Source organism: Hevea brasiliensis, chromosome 5 (genome assembly GCF_030052815.1).
Source record: "Hevea brasiliensis isolate MT/VB/25A 57/8 chromosome 5, ASM3005281v1, whole genome shotgun sequence".
Classification (NCBI taxonomy): Eukaryota; Viridiplantae; Streptophyta; class Magnoliopsida; order Malpighiales; family Euphorbiaceae; genus Hevea; species Hevea brasiliensis.
In genome coordinates this window covers 37,535,911-37,553,353 of record NC_079497.1, presented here as the reverse complement: position 1 = coordinate 37,553,353, position 17,443 = coordinate 37,535,911, and the positions used below count along the sequence as shown (strand labels likewise).

The window sequence follows — 17,443 nt, the reverse complement described above, 5'->3', positions numbered from 1 at the left end:
GAGCTTCAATACAGCATTCCATCCATAGACAAATGGCCAATCTAAAAGGATCATTCAGATTTTGGAGGATATGCTTCGGGATTATGTGATTGAGTTTGAAGGGATTTGGGACACACACTTGCCTTTAATTGAATTGGCCTGTGACACCCCTTACCCGTCTACAGTGTAGCCGAGCAAGTTATGCCACTCAGTGTGTCGGAACATCAATTCATGTTTTAATTTCAATTTATCCCTTTTTATTTATTTATTTACAATTTTTGAAAAAAATCTATATTTACCGCAAATTTTATAGAAAATCCGGCAGAGTGCCGGCTATATTTTGGAAAACAGTTCTTCTGCACCTGTTTAAAAACACTCCCAATATAATTACAATCTCAATCTCAATCATTTCTCAAATCAATTCAGTATTCCAAAATTTACATTCAACTCATATTCACCAAGTTCAATGAGAAATACTCATATTTAATTCTGAACACAGTTCATAGATAATTACAGCAAAAATATAAGTACATGAGTTTATAATGTACATAACAAAAGTTTACAAAATACAAAATAACAAAATATCAAAATATCCCAGATGGCCTAATGTCCTACCAAATGCACTGCAATGTGAGGTGACTCTGAACTCTGAGTGCAGATATGATGGCTCACCCAGTATGCGGTCTGCTGGACTCCCCAGCTAAATCTCCAGTACCTGCGCGTGGCAAAAGCGACGCGCTAAGCAATTCTGCTTAGTGGTGACAATATAAAATAGAATAAAATAAAATATAATAAAATATGCAGAATGTAGGTTTACATTTTTGGGTGGACTAAATTTCAAATATTTATTGCAATATTATTCGATTAAAGTTGAGTAAGATTTATTAACACTGCCCGAGTAACCTATACTAGTTGGATCGGATCGATAAACGGTAACCGCACAGGTACTAAGTACCTCGACCATCACACCATCCGTCACATTGTGTCTCCTTGTGGCAATGTAATGTACTAATAAGCTGTAATAATTATCAGGGCTTAAACCCAAGTATAACAACTCACTATCATAGCCAAAGGCTATTATGTTACAGAATGGCATGGGATGCCATGAAATACAGAACGGCATGAAGCCATATGCAGTACTGCTAACAGAACCCTATTGGCATGCCAACCTATCCAAACCAATCACATTAGGACTACTAGGGCATTTAACACTTTTAATTTGAGTAATTCTTTGAAATTGAAATTTTAATGATTAATATTCATTTCATTAGTCAACCAAAATGTTGACTTTTGCATTGACAATAGGTAAATTAGGTTAAATATCATCAACATACCACATTTTACATTTTAAACTTGTTGGTATTGGTTGCCAACACCATCTCTAAGCTTAATGATAATTAGACAAAATTTTCAGTTTTCATGCTTTAACTTTACTGTTCCATTAGTCACCTTTGCAGTGGTATTTTGGAAAAGTGATCAACATGAAAGTTGTTCCTTATTTTATCTAGATGAATTTATTTTTTTGAATCACTCCATTTGGAGTTTTGTAGCTCAAGTTATGCCCTAAACACCATAACTGGCCGGATTGGGCAGATTCCAAAATTCTGGGCAAAACTTATTCTGCCAGATTTGGTGTCTCAAGTTTGGTTGGCAATTTGACTAGGTTATGATCATAATTTGGGTCAGGTTTCTTCATGAAAGTTGTTGGTCTATATGTCACCTTGTTGCTGGTAAAATTTCAAGTCAATTAGACCTTTCTACATTGAGTTATGGCCAAATGAATAAATACTGTTCATTTGGTCATTTTGCCCAGGCAGAGTGCAGGTCACCCGAATTAGGGCAAGCTTTTGGTCAAGTTGGTTTGGTTTTCTGGGCATGGTTTCTTCATAAAAGTTGTGCCATTATGTGTCTAGTTTTATGTCTAATTGGCCAAACACCAATTGAACCTCTACAATTCAAGTTATGGCTGTCCAAATAGGCTGGACTCACAGCCACACCTGCAGGTCACCCAAGGCAGCCACTCCAACCTCAAATCCCACAACCCAATTCACTTCATTTCTGGTTCAAACCAAACCAAATGGTCACTAATTGACCATTAAAACTTACTTCTATCATCACAAGATCAAAGTCTCATTTTCCCCCCTCCAAACCCTAACTCAACATTATCAAACTTGCATTTTCACTTTATTTCTTCAATCTACTTAGCAAATACACATTGTGGGCAGCCCCAATACCCTTTTAACTTCATTAAACTCAACACCATCAAACCCTAACCATGGCTGCCAAAAATAAGGGATGGCATACCAATGTCTTTCATCAAGTTTCTTTGTCATTTAATCACCAATATAATGCTTAAACATGGAATTGAATTTAAATTTAAGGTTTTGGTCACTAACCTCTTTTAGCTCAAATCCAAGCCAACCAAAACTTTAATTTTTCTTCAAGATTTTGCTGCCCAAAGCTTCCTCAAGGTGTGGGGTGAATTTTTTGTGAAGACAACTAGGGCTTTTATGGTGTGCAAGCTAGGGAAAATCAAGCTTGAAAAAGCTTGTCCATGGAGGTTAGGGAAAATTGGTTTACGGCAAGGAAGAAGAGGCAATGGAAATCTGATTTCTTTCTCTCATTTTTCAGCCCATTTTGTCTTTTTAAACATATTTATGCCATGTGTCAACACTTGAGTGGGTGAAGGCACACTAATGACATCATGTGATGTCATAAATTCCCATTTAATTCATTTTTTTTTCTTTTCTTTTCTACTCATTTTCAATTCAACTTTTAGTAATATTTATTCACATTTTATGTCATAATAATTATTTACTTAACTGGACAAGTCGGCCAAAAATCACCTCTGAAGGCGAAATGACCAAAATGCCCTCTGTTTGGCTTAACGGGCCAAAATTGTCTGTACCGATTGAAAAAATTTTCTAAGTATTTTCTTGGCATTCTAATGCCATAAGAACCTCAATAACCCTTCTCTGGAGTCTCAAAAATTATTTTATAATTTTTCCCCCGGGTCTAGGGCTCCTAGTTGCGAGAACCGCAACTTCTCACTAGGTTACCCATCGCTAGGGCACCGGCTCATTTAACTTGGTTGTATTTTATTTCTAAAATTTTTGCTAAATTTTTCTTATTAATATTTGAGTTAATTATAGTCCCTCACTTTAGTTTAAATATTTTTCCACACATTCTAGCTGTCCGGACAGACACCGATCAACAAGAGATGCATTTGACTAGCTAAAGTGAGGATGTTACAACTCTTCCCCTCTAATAAAAATTTCGTCCTCGAAATTTACCTGATGCAAACAGTTGAGGGAACTGTTGCCTCATCATCTCTTCACTTTCCCAAGTTGCCTCCTCGGTGTTGTGGTGCTTCCAAAGCACTTTCACCAGTGGAATCTGCTTATGCCTCAACTCTTTTACTTCCCGAGCCAGGATTCGTATGGGTTCCTCTTCATATGTCAAATCCGGTTGTACTTCAATTTCTTCCATGGAGATGACATGTGAAGGATCTGAGCGGTATCGTCTTAGCATAGACACGTGGAACACATTGTGGATCTTATCCAGCTCTGGTGGTAAAGCTAGCCTGTAGGCTACTGGTCCCACACGTTCAATGACTTCATATGGGCCAATAAACCTAGGGCTCAACTTACCTTTTCTTCCGAACCTCAATATTTTCTTCCATGGTGAGACTTTGAGAAACACTTTATCACCAAAGGTATACTCTATCTCTTTTCTCTTCAGATCGGCATAAGACTTCTGTCTATCGGAGGCAATCTTCAGGTTAGCTTTGATTATTTTCACTTTTTCCTCGATCTGTTTCACTGTGTCCGGCCCTACCAAATTATCTTCGCTAATTCAGTCCAAAGACACCTGAGTTCTACATTTCCTCCCATACAGTGCTTCATACGGGGCCATTTGGATGCTAGCTTGATAGCTATTATTGTATGCAAATTCTGCCAGTGGAAGATATCTATCCCAACTTCTCTCAAACTCAATGACACAACTCCTCAGCATATCCTCAAGGACCTGACATATATTTCATGTTATTATTATCATTTCAGTTCAATATTTGCATTAGTTCAATTGGTTTCAGTTGTTTACCTGGATTACTCTTTCTGATTGCCCATCCGTCTGAGGATGGAAAGCTGTGCTGAAATGGAGTTGTGTACCCAAGGATTCATGCAACTTCTTCCAGAATCTTGATGTAAACATTGGGTCTCGATCAGATATGATAGAAAGTGGGATTCCATGCAGCCTAACTATCTCACTGATATACAATTCTGCTAGCTTCTCTAGTGAGTAGTCAGTCCTAACTGGCAGAAAATGTGCTGACTTCGTCAATCTGTCCACTATCACCCACACTGCATCATGCTTCCTTTGGGTGAGAGGTAGACCACTAACAAAATCCATAGTGACCCGGTCCCATTTCCATTCAGGTATGTTTATAGGCTGTAACAAACCCGATGGAACTTGATGTTCTGCCTTAACTTGCTGACATGTCAAGCATTTAGTCACATAGTCACTATATCCTCTTCATACTGTGCCACCAATAATGAGGCTTCAAATCATTATACATTTTTGTGCTCCCGTGCATAGCATAAACACTAGTGTGTGCTTCATTCAGAATATTAGTCCTCGCTTTCCCATCATCCGGTACACACACTCTCCTCCGTAGTATAAACATCCATCTGCTTACACCTCATATTCAGTTTCCTTCCCCTCAGGAATTTTAGCCATAATGGCCATTAGTTTTTCATCTGCCTTCTGCCCATCTTGTATCTGCTGTAGCAAAGTTGGCCTCACTTGCAACTCAGCCAAAATAGCTCCATCTTGAGCTAAGGACAGACAGGCATTTAGTGATCTTAAAGCTGTGATGGACTTCCTACTCAAATCATCAGCCACTACATTTGCCTTCCCAGGATGATAATCTATCACATAATCATAGTCCTTCAGGAACTCAATCCATCGCCTTTGTCTAAGGTTGAGCTCCTTCTGGGTTGGCAAATATTTTAGACTCTTGTGGTCTGTATAAATGTAGCATTTTTCACCATATAAATAATGCCTCCATATCTTCAAGCATAAGATGATTGCCGCTAATTCCTGTGTCATGAGTACGGTAGTTCTATTCATGTGGCCTTAACTGCCTGGAAGCATAGGCAACCACTTTCCCTTCTTGCATCAATACACACCCTAGCCCATTATGCGAGGCATCACTATAGACCACAAAGTCTTTTCCTGACACTGGCTGTGTTAACACTGGTGCTTCTGTCAACATAGCCTTCAACCTCTCAAAACTGGCTTGGCACTTATCGTTCCAGCTAAATTTCACATTCTTATGCAACAACTTGGTCATTGGAGCAGCTATGAGAGAGAACCCCTTCACAAATCGTCTGTAGTATCCAGCTAGCCCCAAGAAACTTCTGACCTCAGTTGTATTTCTAGGAGGCTTCCATTCCATCACTGCTTCTATCTTTTTGGGATCTACTCTAATCCCCTCAACTGACACTATGTGTCCAAGAAAGGAGATCTCACTCATCCAAAAATCACACTTGGACAACTTAGCATACAGCTTCTTTTCTCGCAGGGTTTGCAGAACAATCCTCAAATGTTCATCATGTTCTTCCCTGGTCTTGGAATACACCAAAATATCATCAATAAAGACCACTACAAACCGATCTAAGTGTGAGGAGGACATGAGAAGGTAGCACCCACAGCTATTCAGAAAATAAAACCAGGTAAATTTCGAGGACGAAATTTATTTTTAAAGAGGGGAGAATTGTAACACCCCAAACCTCTGAGTTATGAATAGTATAATTTTTGGTCTATGACTAGTGCTATTCAAAGAACACCTTGAGGACCAAAAATAAAGGGGAAATTAATTGAGATAGCTACAATAAAAATTTAAATGGCCCAAAAAAAAAATTTAAGGACTCATTGGGTATTGTTAAATAGGGGATTATGACCCGATGAGGGGTATTTTGGTCAATTCACTTTAAGAGTTGAATTTTAAACAAAATGTCCATGTAATTAAATGAAAATAAAATATTAAATTATGAAGAAATATTGAGGAAAAAATTAGAGTAAAAGTGAAAAGAAAATAAAAGAGGCAAAAATCTAGAATTTAAATTCCATTTTTGACCTAATTAAAATTTAAGGGACCAATGGGCTTTGGACAACTCATTAAATGAATTAAAATAAATCAAAATTTGGGGCAAATATAAAAAGGGAATAAACCCTCTTCCTCTCCCATTGATGCCGCCACCCATCTCCCTCTCTCCCTCTCTCTTTCTCTTATCTCCATCACTCTTCCATTCACAAGTCCTCTCACCCTTTGATTCCCCATATTTCTTCCATTATTCTTCCAACAAATTAATAGAAAAACCTTAATTAAGCATCCAAGTAAAGATTGAAATAAGAAGAATAAGATTTGGAAGAGATTGAAAGTAAAAAAAATTATCAAGTGAGGTAAGCTCTCTCTTTCATGCTTGATTAACCAAATATGCTTTAAATCAAGTTTGGGTGTGATGAATTTACATGAGAAAGCATGAAAAACATGCATGGAATTTAAACTAGGGTTTTGGCCAATTTGGAGAAAATTTAGGGTTTGATGTCTTTGAATGAAATTGATGATGAGATTAAGCTTAGCTAAAGTAGTATACATGATTGGGGCAAAGAAATTGCATGAAATGTGTACAAATTTAATTATGGGAGATTAGGGCTCATCGGAAAATTGAAGCTTGGGTGATAGAGAGTGAATTGGTGTGTGTATTGTTAAATTATGATCATTTGAGGTTTTTTTAGATTGAATTCACATTGGGTTGATGAATGGAAGTAATGAAATGGTAGGATTAGGGAAAATTACAAACTTTGGTGTTTGAAAATTGTGGGGCTTGTGCTAGGAAGTGCCATTGATGTGTCAATGCTAAATTATAGTTATTTTGGATGAATTAAATGTGAATTGAGGTTGGTTAGTGGGACTAATTGAAGAAATGAAAATTTGAACCTAGGGCAGAATTTGCACACTGAGTTTAGTGTATTTGAAAGCCCATAAATTAAGCTACACAACTCCAATTGGTGTGAAACTAATTGAAAATTAAACTTAAGACATAGGGCTAGAATTTTTATGAAGAGACCTAACCTAGAAACTGCCCAGAAATTGCCTAAAACTTAGCTTGAACTTGGAGACAAAATTCTGAAATCTACAGAATTAGGCACGTAAACAGTAAATTTTGAATGGCCAAAACTCTCTCTAGAAAACTCTGATTTAGCTAATTCTTGAACCGACAAAAACTTAAAACATAGTAGAACATTTCATTTGCAGAACTTAAGGCCAAATTATAGACTTAACCCAATCAAATTGCTAAGCAAAATTGAATCACCAAATCTATAGAAAATCTAGAAATCTGCAGATTGACCATATGAACAGTAAATTTTGTATAACCATAACTCTCTCTAGAAAGATTCAATTTAGGCGATTCTTGAGCCGATGGAAACCTAAGACATAGTAGAACATTTCGTATGAATAACATTAGACCAAATTATGGACTTAGCTTAATCAAATTGCTAAATGAAGTTGGATCGTTAAATCTGCCAAAACTGAAACTGCAGGTGAACAGTAATGTAAACAGCTACACAGCTCCAAATTAGGCAATTCAAAAAGTAAAATAAAGTTAAGACCCAAATGAAAAATTTTCATGAAGAACACCTCACCAAATTATGATCAAAATTAGGTAAAAATTGGCTTCAAAAATTGGGGCACCAAGCTGTCCAAAGCCAAAACTCTCTAAAATTTGTAAAGCTAATTGGGGATGCATTAGACATTCATGTAATGAGTTCTTAGTAGCAATTGAGATGTGTATTGAGACATTCTATTTGTGTATTTTCAGTAGAGAAAGAGGTTGGGACGGACAAGGAATAGTGAGTAAATAGAAAGGAGAGCATTGAAGGTTTGTGCACAACTGACCTTTTCTTTGTTTTTAAACTTGTAAATTGTTTGGAATGTGTTTATTTGAATGAGTTTGCTTTGAAAAAGTTTACTTTGACTGAAATATAGTTTTTCTCTTGTATTTTAAGAAATTTGGGTGTTACCACCTTTATATGGATATTATGATGAATTTTAATGTGTTTATTGGTTTATAAATGTGATTGTTGAATGAGAAAATTTTGGAAACTATTTTGAAACCACAGTTAGCATGATAGTCGCTTTCAGAACTCTCCAGCAGTAATGGCTACTTGGAGTTGATAATTGATATTGATTATATCTCCCATTAATAACGGTTAGTAGGGTAAGACTACATTAGTACTCATTAGCTAGCTAGCCCTTCTCTCATTAATAACAGTTAGTGAGGTTAAGATTGCTTTATCGTGGTGTACAATATGGCACTAATCGTAAAAATTTGTGTCATGGCTTAAACTGTGTGTTAATGTTGGCAACACTAATGCTTTGTGAATTGTGATTTATGAAGTGTGATTTCTCATTTGAAATGTTATTCCAATAAATGGCTCTTATGAACTTTGAACTATTGTGTTGTTTTCATGCTTATGAAGGATGTGATTTATTATGCCTTGACAAGTTTTACTTTATTTTGAGTTTTAAAGTTATTAGTTGTGCACCACTGAGTGATATACTCAGTGATAGCTTATTTATACTGTCGCAGGAAAGGGAAAGGAGAAGGCTGCTGAGTGAGAGACTTGGAAGCAGCATTTTGTTTTTTATTGTGGGCATATATCGTAGGTATACCCCTGTAATTTCCTTTTGATGTATTTTGTACCTATATGTATGGATGTACGGACATTGAGCAGTTTGTATTTTAAAGCATTTCGTTGCTATCACATTTTGAGTTTGTAACTACTTTGTATTTTACTTTGAGACTTATGAAAATGTAACTTTTACAATATTTAGTCTATCATTATTTTCAATGAATGTTTACATGGAATTTTAATTATTATCATGCAGTTTTCCGCAAAAGAATTAATAAGATAAAAAGCTATGATTTATTTTGAAATCCTTTGTAGCATAACTAATGGGTTATCAGTACGTGAAGTTCGATAATTCATTAGGTATGCTACAAGAACATGTCATACCTTACCAGGGATAAGGTATGATATATATATAGGACACTAGAAACGATTTATAGCAATTTTAATTCAAGAGAATGTTGGCAATTCTCTTTGAATTGATGAGAGATGAAGAAGAAGAGTATAAGAGGAAGACAAAGTGGCGGCACCTTTTTTTTGAGAAAATTATTATTATTATTTTTTGTTCTTTCATCCTTTCCTTTATATAGCTAGGTCAACAATTAAAACCCTTGCCACATGTCATATTCTGATTGGCTTTTAGATTAATTGACCCAATCACATTGTGCCAAGTGTCAAACTTAGATTTAATCTTGACTTTGATCATTTTACATGATTAAAAGACAAATGGCAAGCTTATGTGTAGTGCCATGTGGCACCATCTCATGGTGCCACATGTCACCCTGTGAAATGACAAAAATACCCTTGTGTCTTAATTTTGAGTTCTCAACCAAAAATAATTATTTCTCTTCTTCTAATCAAATTATATCAAATATAAATCAATTAATTAATCCTTATTAATTAGTTTCTCATAATTAAACTCATATTTAAACACTTTAAATATAAATTTAACTTATACTATACATCCAATAACCTAGATTTGGTTTCAAGCCATGCTAGGGACTTTGTAATCTAATTGCAAACCAAACCTATTTAATCAATCAATTAAATTCTTTAACTAATTAATTAAATCACATTTAACTTGGTGATTACTTGTGTATGTGTATGACTGACTAGGCTCATCTCTAATTGGCAATGAGATATGATATTAACTCTTAATATCATCAGAACTCTTTCTTACCATAAATAATTTCTCTAAATCATTTTAGGCAGCTCATAGACTATGGTTAACACCTAGCATGGCATGCCATAGCCACCAAATCAGCAATAAGGTTTACCTTAAATGAACCTATAATCATATATTACCATGCACTAGAATCTCTCTGTTACAAAATCCCAATTCGAGCTGGAGTCATGGTTTATGTCAAACCCCATTTGCTATGAATATTATGTTCTGTTTTAATTCCAGTTCTTGATTAAAAAGATTTTCTCATCAGAAACTCTTTTCTGATTAAATCTATCTGTCCTGGCCAGGAATTTAAAACATCAAGAACGATTAAATTAACATAGGATTTTATCCCTATTTACTTAGGGTACAGATTCCATCTTGATCAACACCTACCTCCATATATAACTAGTAGGAGCCAACACATGCCCATATACGCATACACAGTACATGTATGAAAGTAGTATCAAACTCAAACCACTTATATATAAGATAATTGTGCTATCTCAGGTCTAAAGATTATATGCACTAATATGATTTATGACAATGCATTGACAAGAGTAAACTCCATGTGCTTGTCATAAATGTCACTAGTTCGGCCTACTTATCATGTATAAGTGCCTATCATGTTTGTTATATGGCATGAGAGTCACAATTCTATCTTATTTATATCTCATATAAATACTTTGGAACAAACATGAATACAATCTTTTTGGATAAGTCATGTCCTATGTGAAGTATCCTCGATTACGAACCAATTTATGATACTTTGTACTAGAAATACTGTCACTTATATTCTTAACAACTTAAGAATAGAATTTCTAACAAAATATCAATGGACCTTTTATATTACACATAAATATATTATGTAAACGAAAAAGTTAAAATGCCTTTTATTATTAAAATATGTATAAGATACATACTAAATGATATGCTATAGGGCATACTACTAACAATCTCCTACTAGCACTAGAGCCATTCATTACAATATCTTAGACCCATCTTCTCAAGATGTCGGTCTAGCTGAGTTTGTGACATAGGCTTAGTGAATGGATTAACTGGATTTTCAGCTGATGCTATTTTTTGCATGGCTACATCGTCTCACCCAACTATTTCTCTGATAATGTGATAGCGCCTTTCTATGTGTTTGGATTTCTTGTGAGACCGAGGTTCCTTAGCCTGCATGACTGCTCCATTGTTGTCACAGTGAAGTGAAACTGCTGACTCAATGGAAGAAACTACTGTAAGTTCTGTCACGAACTTCTTTATCTAAACAGCTTCCTTTGTTGCATCTGATGCAAGCAATATACTCAGCCTCGGTAGTGGAATCTGTAGTCGTACTCTGTTTGGAACTCTTCGAACTACCTGCACCTCCATTACAAATGAACACATATCCAGAGGTAGACTTTCTATCATTGATATCTGATTAGAAATCAGAATCAGTATAACCATCCAATTGTAAGTCACCACCTCCACATATCAAGAATAAATCCTTAGTTCTTCTCAAGTACTTAAGGATATTCTTAATAGCTATCCAGTATTTCAAACTTGGATTAGATTGATACCTGCTAGTCAAATTAACAGCGTATGCGATATCCGGCCTAGTACACAACATTGCATACATCAAACTTCTAATAGCCGAAGCATATGGAATCCTAGCCATTTTATCTCTTTCTTCAGGTGTCTTTGGAGACATCTCTTTAGAAAGGTGGATACCATGTCTCACTGGTAACAATCCTCTCTTGGAATCAAGCATGTTAAACCTCTTTAACAACTTTTCCAAGTATATACTTTGGGATAAATCAATTATTCTTTTCGCTCTATCTCTATAGATACGAATCCCAAGAATATAGAATGCCTCTCCTAAGTCTTTCATGGAGAATGTATTTGACAACCATACCTTTACAGTTATCAACATACCTGTGTCATTACCTATCAACAAATTATCATCCACATACAAAACAAGGAAAGTGATAGCACTATCACTAAGCTTCTTATATACGTATGGCTCATCCTTATTTTTTATTGATAAAACCAAATGACTTAATGGCTTCATCAAAATGGATTTTCCAACTCCTCGAAGCTTTTTTCAACCCATAAATGGATCGCTTTAGCTTGCATATCTTAGAACCATCTTGGGATTCAAAACCCCTAGGTTGTTCTATGAAAATGTTTTCTTCAATGTATCCATTGAGAAAAGCTGTTTTGACATCCATATGGCAAATCTCATTGTAACACCCCTCACCCGACTACAGTATAGCTTAACAAGGCGTGCAACATTCCATGCTGGAGAACCCTATCTTATCTTACTTTATTCCTTTAATCATTTTCAAGTTATTATCTTTTAATATCAATTATTTTCTATGGAGAAACTAATGGAGTTTTTCCTATTTTATTAACGTTTGACGTGTTTCACTATTCACCTGTTTGAAATTTTCAATAATATTATTTTAAAATAAAAATCTCGTCATTCGATGCATCATCTCTATATTTTAATTTCATATTCAAATCCATACAATTTCATTCATATCCATTTCCATACATTCCCATTCATGCCCAATTCATATATGAAAATTTTCAATCTTCATTAATTTGCATGGTATACAATTTAATCACTTATGAACTAACTGATTTATTAATTTATATCACATACCTATTAATTACATTTTCATAATTTATATTACAATACTATAACTAAGCATTTTATACAAAATACAACTTATAACCTATATGGGCCCTATCTACATACATTATTGAGGAGGTGACAACCTTGAATACTTCAGACACTTTTGCAGATCAAAACTCCAAAATCTCTGTTTAATATTCGTTGGGCTTTACCTTCAGTACCTGCGCGAGAAAACAAATCCATCGCGCTAAGCATTTTCTGCTTAGTGGTGCAACAATATAACAAGAAATAATATATACAAAGAAAGAAAGAATGGATCATAATTTGGATACTCTGGAAATTAATCTAATTTAATATAATACTTCTACTATCAACTATCTTTTGTTCTAATTTATTCATCTTCAGAAGCGCTTAATTCCTAAATTCACAGTAATAATGTACCATCCAAAAAGAAATTCCAAGAATATTATTCTTAGCTTTATATTATTATGAAAAAGTGCATTTATAACATTTATTTAAGTTATATTTCTACTGCTAATCTTTCAATCATTAGTCCAGTTCATTTCAATTCTTTCTAGCATTTTATTAATCGTTTTCTTTGATGATTTTGAGCCTCATTTTATTGAAATCATTCTTGTTCTTTATTTTGATATTTAATTTCCTTACTTCCTTTAATAATTAATTCAATTATATTTATACTTTTCCATGCCCAAGTAACCTATACAAATTGACCGGACTGGATAAACGGGTAAACTAGCACTGGATACCAGGTACCTGAGGATGTCACACCATCGGTCACAATGTGTCTCCCGGTGTGCAAACAGAATGGCTAAAAAGGCATAAAAGCAATAAGGCATAAAGCTAAGTATAATATCATAATCAGTATAGCCATAGGCTATCATATCACAGAATGGCATGAAGCCATATGCAGTATTGCTATTAGAACCCTGTTGGCAAGCCAACTTATTCAAACCAATCACATTAGGCCTACTAGGGCATATTACAAAGTTATTTCTTAAATATTTGTACTTAACATATAAGGTTACTATTCATTTAGTCATTTAAGTCAAAATATTGACTTTCTCATATATAATAGTTACATGAGTTTTAATCACATAGATTTACCACATTTTGGTTCCCAAAAGTGTTGACATTAGTTGCCAATCCATACTCCTAACCAATGGAGAATAAATCAAAAATTTTAGTTTTGGGTGCTAGAATTTATTATTCCATTAGGCCATTCTACAGTGAGAATTTGGCCAAATGTTCTTCATAAAAGTTGTTCCTTATTGTGTCTAGTTACATTTATTTTTTGAATCACTCCACTTGGAGTTTTGTAGCTCAAGTTATGGCCTAAACACCATAACTGGCCGGATTATAATTTTTTCAAAAATTATGGGCATAATCAATTATTCTTCCCCTCTAACAAAAATTTCATCCTCGAAATTTACCCAGGGTAAATAGTTGAGAAGCTGTTACCTCCTTATTTCTTCTCCTTACCAAAGAACACGAATCTGCATTAGTGTCACCTCAACTCATATGAATGCAATGTATGTTATGCACACTATCCCTTTCCATCTATCTATGCCTAGGAATGCCTAAATCATGCTCTAATACTAATAAATGTAACACCCCTCACCCGACTACCGTATAGCAAGGCGTGCAACATTTGGTGCTGGAGCACCCCATCTTATCTTACTTTATTCCTTTAATAATCAATTCAATTACATTTATAATTTTCCATGCCCAAGTAACCTATACAAATTGACCGGACTGGATAAACGGGTAAACTAGCACTGGATACCAGGTACCTTAGGCCGTCACACCATCGGTCACAATGTGTCTCTCGGTGTGCAAACAGAATGGCTAATAAGGCATAAAAGCAATAAGGCATAAAGCCAAGTATAACATCATAATCAGTATAGCCATAGGCTATCATATCACATAATGGCATGAAGCCATATGCAGTACTGCTATCAGAACCCTGTTGGCATGCCAACCTATCCAAACCAATTACATTAGGCCTACAAGGGCATATTACAAAGTTATTTCTTGAATATTTGTACTTAACATATAAGGTTACTATTCATTTAGTCATTTAAGTTAAAATATTAACTTTCTCATATATAATAGTTACATGAGTTTTAATCACATACATTTACCACATTTTGATTCCCAAAAGTGTTGGTATTAGTTACCAATCCATACTTCTAACCAATGGAGAATAAATCAGAAATTCAGTTTTGGGTGCTAGAGTTCATTATTCTATTAGGCTATTCTACAGTGAGAATTTGGCCAAATGTTCTTCATAAAAGTTGTTCCATATTGTGTCTAGTTACATTTATTTTTTTGAATCACTCCATTTGGAGTTTTATAGCTCAAGTTATAGCCTAAACACCATAACTGGTCAGATTATAATTTTTTCAAAAATTTTGGGCAGAATCAATTATTCTTCCCCTCTAACAAAAATTTCGTCCTCGAAATTTACCCAGTGTAAATAGTTGAGGAGCTACTAACTCCTTATTTCTTCACCTTACTAATGAAAATGAATCTGCATTAGTGTCACCTCGACTCATATGAATTCAATGCATGTTATGCACACTATCCCTTTCCATCTATCTATGCCTAGGAACGCCAAAGCATGCTCTGATACTAATAAATGTAACACCCCTCACCCGACTACTATATAGCCAAGCAAGGCGTGCAACATTCAGTACCGGAGCACCCTATCTTATCTTACTTTATTCCTTTAATAATCAATTCAAATACATTTATACTTTTCCATGCCCAAGTAACCTATTCAAATTAACCGGAATAGATAAATGGGTAAACTAGCACTGGATGCTAGGTGCCTCGGGCCATTACACCATCGGTCACAATGTGTCTCCCGGTGTGCAAACAGAATGGCTAATAAGGCATAAAAGCAATAAGGCATAAAGCCAAGTATAACATCATAATCAGTATAGCCATAGGCTATCATATCACATAATGGCATGAAGCCATATGCAATACTGCTATCAGAACCTTATTGGCATGCCAACCTATCCAAACCAATCACATTAGGCCTACTAGGGCATATTACAAAGTTATTTCTTGAATATTTATACTTAACATATAAGGTTACTATTCATTTAGTCATTTAAGTCAAAATATTGACTTTCTCATATATAATAGTTACATGGGTTTTAATCACATAGATTTACCACATTTTGGTTTTCAAAAGTGTTGGCATTAGTTGCCAATCCATACTTCTAACCAATGGAGAATAAATCAGAAATTTTATTTTTGCGTACTAGAGTTCACTGTTCCATTAGGCCATTCTACAGTGAGAATTTGGCCAAATGTTCTTCATAAAAGATGTTCCTTATTGTGTCTAGTTACATTTATTTTTTTAAATCACTCCATTTGGAGTTTTGTAACACAAGTTATGGCCTAAATACCATAACTGGCTGGATTGCAATTTTTTCAGAAATTCTGGGCAGAATCAATTATTAAAAGGTCCTTTAGGCAAATCCCACATCGATGAAGTAGGGAGATGGTCTTGGGTTCAAAAAGTAATGATATATAAAATGAGTGAACTAATCACTAGAGGCGCCTTTTGGTAGAATGGCCTAGAGAGTTGGAAGAACTCTAGGGTTAAGAGTGCTCGCTTGAGAGAAATCCTAGGATGGGTGACCTCCTGGGAAGTTCTCCATTCCACCTATGGGACAAAATCGTGAGGCTTATGGCCAAAGCGGATAATTCCTCTAGTGGTGAGAGCTCGATCGTTACACTCATAATCATAATATGCAGCTATTGCTAATAAAATCCAAATTGATTTAAGCATGACAACAGGCGAGAAAGTCTCCTCAAAGTCGATTCTTTACCTTTGGTGAAACCCTTTCGTTACTAGCTTTGCTTTATAGGTCTCTACTTTTCCATCAGAACTAATTTTCTTCTTGAAAACCCATTTGTTCCCTATAGGTATAATACCTTCAGGTGGGTCAACAAGATCCCAAACTTGATTCTTATACATGGAATCAATCTTGGATTTCATAGCATCAATCCATTTTGAAGAGTCTATATCTGATATAGCTTCTTCATAGGTAAGTGGATCATCTCCATGATCTACTTCTTCATGAGTAGACAACTCTTATTCTTCTTCATGAAGAAAACCATATCTCACTGGTGGGTGTGATACCCAGGTTGATCTACGAGGAACGGCTGTAGATGTTTCATCAATAGGTGTAGGTTGACTAAATGGATCCATATCCATCTGATCTGTTGGTTGGTTAGAATTCTCCAATTCTAACTCTATTTGCCTTCCTTTGCCTCCTTCTTGAACAAACTATTGCTTAAAGAAATGTGGCATCTCTACTTATCATAACCTTTTGTGATGTAGGCAAATAAAAATAATATCCAAAACTATCTTTTGGATATCCAACAAATCGACCCTTTTTTGATCTGGTTTCCAATTTATCAGTGTTTAGCTTTTTGATATAAGCTGGACAACCCCAAATCTTAACATGCTTAAGACTTGATTTTTTTCCATGCCATATCTCATAAGGTGTGGAAGATACTGATTTTGATGGAATCCTATTCAGAATATACAAAGCTGATTCTAATGCAAATCCCCAAAAGGAGATTAGAATATCAGTATAGCTCATCATACTATATACCATGTCCAATAGGGTACAATTTCTCCTTTCAGATACACCATTCAGCTGTGGTGTTCCTAAAGGAGACAACTGGGACACAATACGATGTTCTTTCAAGTATTCATCAAATTCAGTACTCAAGTATACACCTCCTCGATCTGTTCGAAGAGCTTTAATACTTTTTCCTCTTTGATTTTCTACTTCAGATTTAAATTCTTTGAACTTTTCAAAGGATTCATGTTTGTATTTCATCAAATACAAATACCCAAACCTTGATTTATCATCAGTAAAAGCAATAAAATAATGAAAATCGCCTCTACCCATTTCTTTAAATGGACC

At 35.1% G+C, this 17,443-nt stretch overlaps 1 long non-coding RNA gene across 1 annotated transcript; it reads right to left on the bottom strand.

Annotated features, from left to right (window-relative positions):
* Nucleotides 1-363: 363 nt before the first annotated feature.
* LOC131180230 (uncharacterized) lies at nucleotides 364-3,669 on the bottom strand. The gene is made up of 2 exons (XR_009149032.1): nucleotides 3,273-3,669; nucleotides 364-694 (listed from the first exon to the last, which is right to left on the bottom strand). It is a non-coding gene; the product is annotated as an uncharacterized LOC131180230 (long non-coding RNA).
* Between the last annotated feature and the right edge of the window lie 13,774 nt (nucleotides 3,670-17,443).